Consider the following 13845-nt stretch of genomic DNA (forward strand, 5'->3'; position numbering starts at 1 on the left):
AAATTCAATTTATTTTACTCATTCTGACTGGACATGATTGTTAAATCTTGCTTTGATATGAAATACAATAAAATGTAAAATTATATAACAGAAAACATTTTAGCTTTATTAGTCGAATATTATAAGAGCAGTTCAGTAAATGAGAATACGCGTGCCCTACATTTTGTTTGAAAATATATAAATATAGAGCCCATCCATAATCCAGGAAGATTTTTTTTGTGTTGCATTCAAATTTAGTGAAGATTTTTTTAGTTTATTGAAGAAAAATATATAGTGAAACATAAAACGTAGTTTCTGTGATTTAAACAAAGGATTTTCAGAGTTATTTTAACATTTTTCAAGTTCCGCGAAATTTTCGTGAAATTTGGTGTTTTGAAATTGAGGTCCCCGTGAAATTTGCAATTTACGAGCGTGAAAAATTACTAAGCCTAATCATAGCCGTTCATGGTCACCCGCGATAGACACGGACGACGAAACGAAGAAAAACGCAAAAAGAACTTTTTCAATTTTTTTTCTCATCGCCGTGTCAGTAAAGTAAAGTAAATCTTTCCCAGTTCCTGACGGGAACACCCTTGAAGAGTATCGGGGCCGGCATTTACAAAGCGGATTCAGTGGCAATTTCATTCTCAACTTAATGTTAACATGTTAAGGTTAATGTTAACATACACAGCAAAAAATGCGATGGTAAAATCACCTTTGTGAGAAAAAGCATGTAATATTGTATGCGAAAACGTGTACACAAAGCATGTACAAAAGAAAAATAAATAAATTTTGCACACCCCAAAAATAACATCAATTTGTTGAGAGTCATATCCAGATTACCAAGTCCGCGCCCCAACCGTCTCGGCTATTTCACCGTCTTTTAGTTGTGTTCAACGCCGATGTAGCAGTATGTTTCCCGTACGTCGTATACTGAATTAACTGTATACGATGTATGGGGAACGCACTGCTACATCAGTGTTGATCCAGCTTATTTTACAGCGGCGAGATAGCCGAGATGGTTGGGGCGCGGACTTGGTATTCTGGATATGACTCTCAACAGATTGATGTTATTTTTGGGGTGTGTAAAATTTATTTATTTTTCTTTTGTACATGCTTTTTTGTGTACACGTTTTCTCATACAATATTACATGCTTTTGCTCACAAAGGTGATGTGCATGCTTTTGCATGCGATTTTACACAGAAATTTTTTACTGTGTACCATAGGTCGCCTTCCTAAGGTGTCGTGATAAGGTCCAGTTTGTGACGATACACTACCTTCCCTTTACTAAGCAATCGAATCCAGAAGGGAAAAGATCACCAGTTGTGTTGGTCCGAGCCGGGATTTGAACCCCGATCTACCGCTTACTAGGCGGGAGCGTTACCACTAGGCTACGTGGCTCGGTCCATCGCCGTGTCAGGCTGCAAATTATTGAAAAACACCTCTTTTTTCGCATGTTCAAAAATTGAAGGGGTCGTACCGCCCCTCCTTCACGAGATATCAAAAAACGGACCTCGGATTCGTGATCAGGGACAAAAGTTACCCCACAGGACAAAGTTTCACGCAAATCGAAGAGGGGTCGGGGCAACTGCTGTTGGAGTTGGCGGAGAATTACGCAGGGCTTGTAACTTTTTTTTAAATGCTTGATTATTTTAAATATTCTCATTGCATTGTATAACAAGTGGTCAAAGTCAAACTTTCTGGAACATTCTGAAAATATACTGAAACTAAAATACATTAACATATCATCAACATGACAATGTTTACGAATTGAATGCGATCAAGGGCAGTTTCAAACCAATTTGTGAATTTTTCGATAAAAATAAATGTTTTCGAGACTGAAATATCTTATATCTTAACACTACTTAAAAAGGTCAAAACCATATCGCATTCAAAGCATTATTTTTAATTTACTGTATCTAGTTTTCAACACTTCAGAGACAGGTGATCTAATGATATTAGATCAATAAAATTTGCAGAGCAGCCAGACAGTGAAGAACATAAACGCTAGACCAGAAAAAATATATGCGAAAAATCCCAAAAAAAATCCCCTTCCTGGAATCAATCAATCAGTGCGGGATTAACATCTCTTCACCAGCTCCGGCGAAGGCCATCACGTCCAACGCCTCCAAGCACCTTTACTAATCCCTATTAATCAGCCCATAACGGCCAGGATCAGGGAAGAATCACACCGAAGCGAACCAACCAAAACCTGTTCCTCCACCAAAACTCCTCCACCCGGAATGACCCCCCCAGATTGGGTCCTGGATTAATTTCCTTTATCTCCTAATAGATCCCGCAAATAGCCGAGCAATCTCGAGCAAAAGACCATCTTCATCTTCTTCAGCCAGCCAACCAGCTAAATCCCGGGGTGGGAGAAAGTGAGGAAAATGGAAGCTCTTTTAATTCATTATCCAAAGCGCGTCGAGCAGAGAAAGAGGACCAAGGCCAAGAATCTTCCACGGGGAATGGAGTTTTAATTTCCTTTAGCTCGGATGAAGACACCTTTTGCGTTCACACCAGGATTCCCGGAGCTCTGGGAGAAGAGGAAAAACTTCAACTCTGGGTCGTTCGTTTTAGCCCGAAGGCTCATCTGATGGGTAATTAGAATTATGCAAAGTAATACTTTTCATTTGCCTGGAGGGACGATCCCGGCCATGAGTCTCGACCTCTGGGATTTCTTCACGGGAAGCGGTTTTGAGAAGTTTTCAGCGTTTTTTGAGTTGCAAAATCCGTACAATTGAATTAAATTGGGCTCTAGAGACAATCCAGGGTTATCTCGATGATGAACGAATAGACAAAATCTTTACAATGTTAAACATCATAGATTTATTTCGCAGTAAATCTACAAATGATATAATAAAAATCACAAAAATGCCGATAATCAATACTGAGTCTCTGAAGTGTAAAATAAAGCAATTTGCACCTCACGCTTCATCAAACTTTGTTCCATGAATACATGAAAGAAATTTCTTCCTGGCATTACAAAATTCCACCTTGCTCTTTCCAGGGTGCGAACATTTCCGCTCCATTCATCAGCACGTCACTCAAAAGGGAGTGTTGCGAAGGAGAAAAAAATGTCGGAAAACACCTAATTCACGTTTCCACTTTCAATAAGCACCCAACATCGGCGCGCAAAAAAAAATACCTCAAAGTTTTCAAAAATAGCACCTTCCCGGGTGGGGAAGAAAAATTTATTTTCCGCTTCGCAGTCGATTTCCTTTCCATTGAAATCACGCCGCCAAAGTCGGTGGGCCTCTTCATCTTGGTTTGCACAAACGTTTGCCGTAGCTCAAAGATGGGTCGGAATTTGCCCTGGGCGGTGCGTGAACACCGGAGATTGAGTGCGTATCCGGCCAAGTTTCCGGCAAGTTTATCGTTTTGTCCCGCGACTACCGCCATCCGTCATTTTGGGGGTCGTGTTTCCCGGTAACATTTAACCCTCCCCCGTCAGCGTGCGCAACAATCTGTTTTTGAGGGATAGTGGGAGTGAAGGGTGGGCAAAATTAGGGTAGGCTTTATAAAGTCCATGTACGATTTTCGCAAAATATTTTTTCAATAGTTCTAAAAAAATACTTGCATTGGAATTTCGAATTTTCAACTTTGACAAATATTTGCAACAGCCTTACTATGCAATTTTTTAAGAAGAAGATTTTTTTTTAAATCATCTTTTATTAGCACTTTCAATTAATAATTCAGAAAATTATTTAGGTTATTTTAGTTTTATTTAATTTAAATAATGACACTTTAAATTACCTGAAAAAAAAAAATCAATATGAACAGAATTACAGAAATTTCGTGTCTTTGAGATTCTCTTTAGGAACATGATTTTTTTAAAGGCTTTTAACTTAAACATAATTTACTATTACAAAAATCAACATTTCAAAAGGGCACTGCTCCAAACTAAGAACATTTTGAGCATATCAGTTAACATCAGTACATTTTTATAATTCGAAAATAATTGTAAACAAAACAACTCCATTCTCACATAAATCTTTCTCTGATCTCTGATCTACACGTATTTCTGATTCAAGATGCAAAAAGATAAATTTTTCAGCACAGGTCATGTTGGAAAAAATTCAAATTGTTGTCAGAGTTGAACACATGATATTATGAATTTACACAACGCAGTGGGGGTATTCAAAAAGAGAATCGTTAAAAAAAATACCATGACTTAAATTAAGAATATGACTCAAATTAAGAATCTTTGGGATTTCGTAATCCGTCAGAGAATTTCCAAAATGTATCAATAGTATTTTGTTTAGTTATGTTATAAAAATATGTTAGCATTTATCGGAGTGTTCTTGGTCATCCGAAACTCCCCGGGAATTTGTGCAAAAGGCTTAGAGGAGAGTGGGGAGACTTGATCCCCGGGGACACTTGATCCCAAGCCTGTATCTCGTCAGCTAGTGGGTTAAACAATTAGCTTTGTTCTAGAAAGTTGTGCGAAATTAACTAAAACTCATTGTAGAAAACAAAGAATAAAAATTAAAAAATGTTTAGATTGAGTTACACACATTTTTCTAAAACGAGCTGCAAAAAACTTCCAAGAGATCTTTTTTTCTTTGTTTTGATATGTATAGAAAACACTCAAAAAATATTTTTTATGCATGAATTGTTTGATAAACTTATCAACTCCAAAACCCTTACGCATTTGATGTTAAATTTATCGTCATACTATTTTAACAATCAATTGTTTAAAAAAGTGCGTTTAGGGAGACTTGATCCCTACATTTTTACAGTCACTGGAATCAGCCTCAAGATTGATTAATTGGGCTGGGTTTTCATACATAGTTTCCTTTAGTATAGTTGTACATAACTTACTGCAGTTCGAACCTTTTTTCAAAAGTTTTGTAAACAAAAATTTCCAGCTTTTGTAAACATGCTCCATTTTGGTCTAAAAAATAATATTTTAAGTATTTAAATATTTTACATACTAAACTTGTTATATTCTGAACACAGTGAGAAATTGACAGAGTTATGTGCGATACAAAAAAAATGGGATCAAGTCTCCCCACTCTCCCCTACCATAAAAACAAGTCGAAACCTCAAGCTTTTTACTCCCTGGAGTTATTAACTGCGTTGTTGAAGTTTTTGGAAATTTGTGTTACAGTAAAACGGGGTGACATTGGTAGCTGGGATGACTTTGATAGGTGGGTAGAGAAGTGTTCAAAGTACCCCAAGAAATAGCTTTTGTCAATTTTTAAAAAAATTAATAGGTTTTTAGCTATAATTAGGGAAACATTGATTAATACTAATAATTCAATACTCCCACAGTGTCATGTTTTCTCAATAAAAATGAGTTCGAATCAGAAAACGGGCTGCATCAACGGATTCTTTGGACAATTTTGCACTAAGAGCTAATTAGTTTTTGAGTTACATGTTTAAATTGTTATCCAAACAGAACTAAAAAAAATCATAAGCATTTTCAGTACAACAAGTTTTATAGCAAATTAAGAAAATGTTTAATTCTTGCTACAAAATTGCGTTCGGTGAAAACAAAAATTTTATATTTTTATGATTTCGACTGAATTTTGATAATTTATGAATTTTTAATTTATTTACCATGACATTTATATGCATTTAAAAAAAAGTTCTTGAACTTAGTTAAACAAACATGTCATTGTGAATGTTTCAAATTATACATTCCAACTAAGCTTACCAATATTAAATTGGACGTATTGAATTCAATTTGCACACTATTAGGTTGAAATTTGTTTAAAACACAGTGTTCATCAAAGTCACCCTGGAACTTTTTTAGAAAAGTACATGAGGCATTGTGTGAACTATCCTAGTACATATTTTAAAAATATAAATCATTAGACAAGTCTTACCGTTCGAATAATGTTTGAAAAATAAATTGTAATCCTATCAATTTAACCAGGTTTACGGTATTTGAAAAAGTTAGGAAATTTGTGAGGATTTGAATTTGTTTAACTTGGGAACTTGTGAGTGAATTGAATAGAACTTTTCAAAATTTGTAAGTGAATTTATTAGAATTTGTGAGTACTTGTGGAACATGTCAGCGAATTTGTTTGAATTGTTGTAACTTGTGACAAAATTTGTTGATTTTTGTGAAAATTTGTGGGAATTTGAGAGCATTTTTCCGTAAAAATCAAGCACGAGTGAATTTTTGTTTTTTTGTGGTGTTTTTACGAATGTGTGGGATCTTGTGTGTGAACATTTTGGATTTGTGAGAATAATTGAGAACTCAGTTGTGAATTTGTTGGAATTTTGAAAAGTGGGTTTATTTAAGAAATCATTTTAAAAATATGGAGTCTGGTATCGATTTTTTTTAGCAATGTCTATTTTGATTATCAAAACATATATTTCAATTCATTACACAGAAAAATGATGGTATCTTTACATCTAGAAATGGTGGCAGATTGTGTGTAAAAATGTGTTATTTTACACCAGGAACTGTTTTATTTATTTAATTTAATTAAAATATTCAAAATGTTGACCCATTTGTATCGATTTCTCAGCAGCAATAGAATAGTCAAAATTGAAAACGTCGAGTTATGTTTAGCACGATTATGACAAAGGTAATACAAGGCAGTACAACGAATGGGAGTGATTAGTCTTTATTTCGGCTGTCTACTTTATGCCTAAAACAGATATAGTATAGATTGCTCGAACTATCCCTGCCACAACAAACCGAACTGGCAACAGTTTAATTAAAAAATCTCCAAGATAAGACCTGCTGCACAACTTAGTCATCTTTTGCCGTTTTGGAAACAACCAGTTGTTCTGGCTTTTCGGTTTTGTATTTGCACTCGCTTAAAACGGGCAGTGTTTATTTTATCTACATTTGTTTGAACTTGCTGTAATCCGGTTGCCTTTACTTCATGAATCTTCTCTGGGCCTTATCAGGGGCTTTTCGGGGGACAAAAAGCTCCTTTCTCAGATAGGATGGTGGGTGACAAAGTGTAGCCCAACTAGTAGATGGCTGAGGATGAAAACACCCCAAAACTAGAAGATAAATTGGATGAGACTCGGTTGTGAATACACATACAAATTGAGCGTTTTGTTTTCGGTGAGACTGTTCGAAGGGAGGGATTTCTTGGCGAAACCGACCTCACAGAAGCAACAGAACCAATCTTCGGGGTTGCCTCGTATTCATCTATGCAAATGAGTTTCGAGGATTGTTTTTTGAGTGAAAGTTTAGCTAAACTCGGAGGAGGGTGGCAGAAGGGATAGTTTTGCGAGGGAGTGGTAACTCGTTTGACCTGGGGGTTGTTTACTTTGCACTATCTGTTGAACGAACTTTTGAGAGTGAAGGCAAAAGTTTTCGTCAACAGCAATGCTGAATAATGGATTACCTTGAGTGGAGTGTTTGTTGATTGTTTCTCTCAATACAATTTTAATTAAAGGGAATCGGAAAGTTGTCATATGGCGTAATGATAGATCTTAATTAACAGTGAGTCTAGTCTTGATTTTTCGCAATTGTATATTTTTATTTCATTTGAAATTATTTCCACAGTTCTACGTCGTTACATGCAGTCAATGGCCTTGAGATTTTTTTGTACTTATTACTTGTTCAGATCACAAACCTTGATAATATTTGGCGACACCTTTTTCTCGTGTGAATTTATTACTCTGGTTGTTTACAACCAGCAGTTTAGAGTGGTGAGGCGTGCCACATTTTTTATGGCACAGGCTCTATCTATCTTGCCATCCAGTTTAAACCAGAATCGACGCTTTTTTTTTTAATTTTACGATCGGTTTAAAAGGGCTGCCAAAAACAAACACTTTTAATTTATTCGTTTAAACTATTTCTCCAGCCGGATTAGTTACAGGGCCAAAGAAGGGAGAGAAAAAAAAGTTCCTAACCACCGTTCGTCAAATCGAAAAGCAAAATATTCCACAACCGAAACAATAAATTCCGGTCGGAACCAGTTTTCCAAACTGAACTGAAATCAAAATAACAACAACACACACACACACACACACAACTCGCTGCTCGTCCAGGCATTGAATGGATCGAGAAGGTTCAACAAACTGGCCAAAACAAACAACTAAACCGCGCTAGTTCGACTAGGGTAGGTGGCGCAACATCACCAGCGAGCCACTTCAAAGTAGTCGTCAAAAGTAGGCAGCAAACTTTGCAAGATTCATGATGTGGAATTTTCTCGAACGTACTCGTTCGTTCGTTTGATCAGCGCTCGATCAAATGAGCAGAGTAGCTCAACACTGTGAAGTTTTTTGCTCATTCGTTAATTATCTACTAGAATAATCTGAGCGCGTGGAGGTTTTTACTTCAACTGGCCTTAACTAGTGTTAAATACGCTTTTTTTTGTCTGCTAGTGTAGATGCTGAAGACGAGCAAAAAATGATCGGTTTTAACCCTCCACTGCCCAAATTTTTTTTTCGAATATTTTTATTTTTCCCGTGTTTAGGAGGTCATTTTGAGCAACTTTTGTTCTACGAAAAACTTTACTTCTCTTGTTTTATGTTTTTCTTGTTTCATTTTTAGTATTTTAATTTGCATTTATCTTGTTTAGTTTATGTTTGTTTTCGGTAGTATTTGGCCTATTCTACCACCTTCTATCATTATATTTTGCCTATCTAATTTTTTCATGTTTTTACCGTAACTTTTTCAATTTTTTGCATGTTTTTCACATTTTCTGCTTTTAAATGGCACCATAATCATTTAAATTGTAAATAAACGCGTAGAGTCATTGTCTGGAGCCTTAGAAAAATTACTGCATACTTCTTTTTACTTAAAGTATAGGTAATGTTAGTAAAAAACACAGCCAAAGTTGACCCCTTAAAAAATGTCATTTTTAAAGACATTGGCGAAGTCACATAAAACAAGTAAAACTTCCAACCCATAAATTTTCTAAAATTTTAAGAGTTTTTCCTTCCAATGCTTTTTTAAGATCAAAATTGGTTGTAAAATTGATTTTTGGCGATTTTTTAAATCGAAGCCCGTCTAAAGGTGGGGTTGGGTTGTAGAGGGTTGAAACCAGTTAAATTACAAGAGCAAAGAAGTTGACTGTTACTTGAAAAGCATGAAGTTTTTTTAATGTTAGATCTGAGAACAGAATTTTTTGGTTGGATAAGTTATTTAACTTTTTCTGCAATAATTTATTCAGTACTTAGGTTTGTTCTGTTGGAATTTTTAATGATTTTTTTAGAACCAAACGACATTTGATAACAATAAAAGTTTTGTCATACATTCATTATAAGCATACACAAAAAAACCCGATTCAATATCACCAGAGGTGAAATAGAGGCTTTCTTACAAAATGATGAAACTCCGAGAAATATATTGGTGCAATTATTTTTTCAAAAACATAATGATACCATCCAGTGAGAATTTTACCTAAAGCTTCGAATCTTTAAAGGCTAAACCTCAAATGTCATTTTTTTTTAATTTCAGAAGCTGCAGTTTTTTGTGAATTTTTTCTGCACTACTTGTTAAATCCAACCCTTAGGCTTATTGTATCGACTGATAAATGAACCAACCCGTAGCTGAAAGTTGCCACATAACACTACATAATGTAAATAATGTTAACTATATTGTATACTGAATTATTCAACTAATAAAAATGAAATTAATTTCAGAAGTACATTATTTGTCGCAAGACATTTAAATTTAATTAAGAAAAACATATTGGATTGACATTATTAATAAAAAAATAAAGGGTACTCAGTCTATAATGTTAGTCTATGATTAACTTAAAAAAATATGTATCGCTATTGCACTTTGTCGATCAATTATGAGAAGCCAGAAAGAACACTTTCACGCGCAAGCGTAAAAGCGCTGGCGTTGAAGCTTCGACTTGACGACTTGTCGAGCTTTCGACCGAGAACGAGCCGGGACTTTGAATTTGATGTTCAGTATATGATTTTGTATAAATCCAAAAATTTAATAGGAAAAAATAGGGTAAAAATAAGACGAAAAACACTAAAATCGCTATATCTCTGGAAATACATTTTGGAAAAGCTTCAAAATCTGGGCCCAAATAGTTTATGGCGCATGTTTTCGAATGGCTTTTTGTTTGAAACTGAATTCTTTAAAAAAAGCGTTTTTCCAAAAGCAAACCTTAAACCTTTCTTTTGTAAGAAAGGCAAAAAGTCAAACGCTCTCAAATAAAAGTGCGGAATCCAATCGATGTAAAATTTACTGAGAAGTTTGATCGAGTCGTGAACACTCAGTTAGAAAGATAAATTTAAGTGAAATCACAAATAAATCCTTGGGGAGAATTATTCTAAATGACCCCTTACCTTTTTTGAGAAATTTACTCTGTATATAAAGAAAAATCATACAGCTATAACTTTTGAACCAACCATCTGATCAATACCAAAATTTACTCGAATACAATTCATACCAAATGCTTTCGATCGAGAATGGGCTGGGACTTTGAATTTGATGTTCAGTATATGATTTTGTATAAATCCAAAAATTTAATAGGAAAATAGGGTAAAAATAAGACGAAAAACACTAAAATCGCTATATCTCTGGAAATACATTTTGGAAAAGCTTCAAAATTTGGGCCCAAATAGTTTATGGCGCATGTTTTCGAATGGCTTTTTGTTTGAAACTGAATTCTTTAAATTTGATAGTGTTATCTGTAAAATAGTCCAAAAAATACCTCCAAAAATGGCTTTGACCACATTTACTGGTCGAAAATTGTGAATCGAAAATAAAATGTTCGTCTCCGACCCCACGGCTACAGATCTGGCTTTTAAAAATTGTGGGTTTTACGAGCGGTTTTCCAGTGATGGAAGACACAAATTTTTAAGAGCGGATACAGACATCGGCCATGTATTTCAGAAAAGAGCTCTCAAAAATCAGACTTTGAGTTCCGGGTTTCGGGCCAAAATTCAATCGAAAGAGCGCATCTAAACCTTCAATTTAGTAATAGGATTTTTTCCTGGGACGAATCCTCGCCGTGCACGATTTTTTTTAGATTTCTGAAAAAGGCGTTTTTCCAAAAGCAAACCTTAAACCTTTCTTTTGTAAGAAAGGCAAAAATCATGAAGCAGTTTGTATTTGACCTCCAGAAACCTTAATTTTGATTTATCCCCTTTTAATATGTAAGGGGAATTTCACAAAGTATCACCGTCAGTTTAACAATCAGGGGTTATTGTGAAACCCTTAGAAAATTAGTTTATTTCTTATTTTTAATTCGTTTGCCATCTGCATCCGGGACCGTGGTGTAGGGGTAAGCGTGGTTGCCTCACACCCAGTCGGCCTGGGTTCGATTTCAGAAGGTTCCGGTGGCATTTTTCCAGACGAGATTTGCCTGATCAAGCCCGGACTAACCTAATGGTTAGGTCGTTATCTCAGTCCAGGTGTACCACCGTTTCCTAGTTTCGAGTAGAAATCTCGCAATCGAGAACGCCAAGGCAATTCTGTAGAGCGAATAATTTGATTTTTGATTTTGATTTGCAATATCAGTAGCTAGTTGTTCGACATTTCAAGTTCAAAAATTTAAAATTGTACAGATTTTATCATATGAGCAATTCTCTACGAAATCGGTCTTTTTTCTTCAATTTTAATTTTTGTATTTTTTAATCCGACTGAAACTTTTTTGGTGCCTTCGGTATGCCCAAAGAAGCCATTTTGCATCATTAGTTTGTCCATATAATTTTCCATACAAATTTGTCAGATGTCCATACAAAAATGATGTATGAAAATTCAAAAATCTGTATCTTTTGAAGGAATTTTTTGATCGATTTGGTGTCTTTGGCAAAGTTGTAGGTATGGATATGGACTACACTGGAAAAAAATAATACACGGTAAAAAAAATTTGGTGATTTTTTTATTTAACTTTTTATCACTAAAACTTGATATACAAAAAAACACTATTTTTAATTTTTTTTATTTTTTGATATGTTTTAGAGGACATAAAATGCCAACTTTTCAGAAATTTCCAGGTTGTGCAAAAAATCATTGACCGAGTTATGAATTTTTGAATCAATACTAATTTTTCAAAAAATCGAAATTTTGGTCGTAAAAATTTTTCAACTTCATTTTTCGATGTAAAATCAAATTTGCAATCAAAAAGAACTTTAGTGAAATTTTGATAAAGTGCACCGTTTTCAAGTTATAGCCATATTTAAGTGACTTTTTTGAAAATAGTCGAAGTTTTTCATTTTTTAAATTCAATTTTATTGTTTATTCGTCAAGCTTATGTAGACTACTTACAATTTTCTTACATACTAGATATTATTTCTATTGTACAGATTTTTTCGTAGTTCCGGTTTAGACATGTCGAAATGTATGTACTGTGAATTTTCATTATAAAAGCGCATCATTTGATTTAATGGCGAATTTTTTAAATAATTTGTCGTGTATGCAGTTATTCTAAAAAGTTGTGAATGTCTAAGAGTACGGCTTGGTTCATGAATACTATTGCGTATTACTGAAAATAATGCTGCTGACTGTATGCGTTGAGAAATAATGTCGTTGATGAAAGAGAGCATGGCAAATTTACGACGTTCTTGTAATGATTGTATGTTTATGAGCATGCAGCGTGCTTAGTGCACATGTCTGCCCAGTTTTGAAAAAAAATATTTTTTAAAAGCTGAGAAAATTCTCTATATTTTGCTTTTTAGGACTTTGTTGATACGACCCTTAGTTGCTGAGAAATTGCCATGCAAAGGTTTAAAAACAGGAAAATTGATGTTTTCTGAGTCTCACCCAAACAACCCACCATTTTCTAATGTCGATATCTCAGCAACTAATGGTCCGATTTCCAATGTTAAAATATGAAACATTTGTGAAATTTTTCGATCTTTTCGAAAACTATATTTTCAAAATTTTCAAATCAGGACTAACATTTCAAAAAGACCAAACATTCAATATTACGCCCTTTTGATATGTTAGTCTTGATTTAAAATTTTTTAAAATATTTTTTTCGAAGAGATCGGAAAATTTCACGAATGTTTCATATTTTAACATTGTAAATCGGACCATGCTGAGATATCGACATTAGAAAGAGCTTTTGCACCAAGATTTTTGTTACAAATTGCAGATATTTTAGTATTTTCTAAACTATGGGAACTATCGATATTTATTTTATTATTTATCCCCTAAAGTATTGTCTATTTTTAAAATCCGAGGATTGGGTCCGTAAGTTTGTCAATTTTAGAATAAGAAAACAACAACTTCTTTAAGGTAAAATTCAACAATAAAAAAATAACAAATAAATGACTGCTGATCAGAGGTGGGCAAAACCGCACTTTTTAAAAAGCTCTTTTTTTCTCGCTCATTAAAATGAGTGGTTTTTGTAACGGCTCTTTCGCTCCTTTCACAAATTTTGATGAAAAGGTTTTTTTAGAAATTATGTGTTTTTATGATTTTTATTTGATTTTCATAAATTATTTGTAAAAAAAAAATACTAAAAACAAATATTCGCATGCAAACTGTAGGAACTAGGAAATTTTTGCTGTTAGGCATTTTGAAAAAGCTCCAATCTATATTTAAATTTTTTAAAGTTTGTTTATGATATAGCAATTCATACATCCATTCCATTACTTTTGGAGTGATTTCAAAGTAAACATGAAAAACTGAAAATATGGGTTTGAAAACTTTCATGCGATGTTCAAATATTGGCAGTGCTATTAAGAGTCTTTCAATGTAAATTGATGCGGAATTTGCAATTCCTAATAAAATACGTCGATTCAGCTTTCAGAAGTCGGGAAATAGCCCCCCTTTAACTTGCCTTTTATACTAAATTACTTGAAGAAGAACACCATGGGACAATTTTGACATTATGCATTATTTGAAATAACATTTAAATCCTCAAGTTTGAAAAAAGAAACCGTGGCTTTTTTTCGAGATCCATGAGCTGCTCGCTCTTTTTTTGCCCGCATCTACTGCAGATTTTTTTTCAAGGTTGGAATATCAC

General features: G+C 34.3%; 1 protein-coding gene across 1 annotated transcript in view; it reads right to left on the reverse strand.

The window, feature by feature from the left end:
• The window catches only part of LOC6043172 (Ig-like and fibronectin type-III domain-containing protein 1), a 304229-nt gene that overhangs the window by 68911 nt on the left and 221473 nt on the right, over positions 1-13845 (reverse strand). The window lies entirely within an intron of this gene.

Source organism: Culex quinquefasciatus, chromosome 2 (genome assembly GCF_015732765.1).
Source record: "Culex quinquefasciatus strain JHB chromosome 2, VPISU_Cqui_1.0_pri_paternal, whole genome shotgun sequence".
Lineage (NCBI taxonomy): Eukaryota > Metazoa > Arthropoda > Insecta > Diptera > Culicidae > Culex > Culex quinquefasciatus.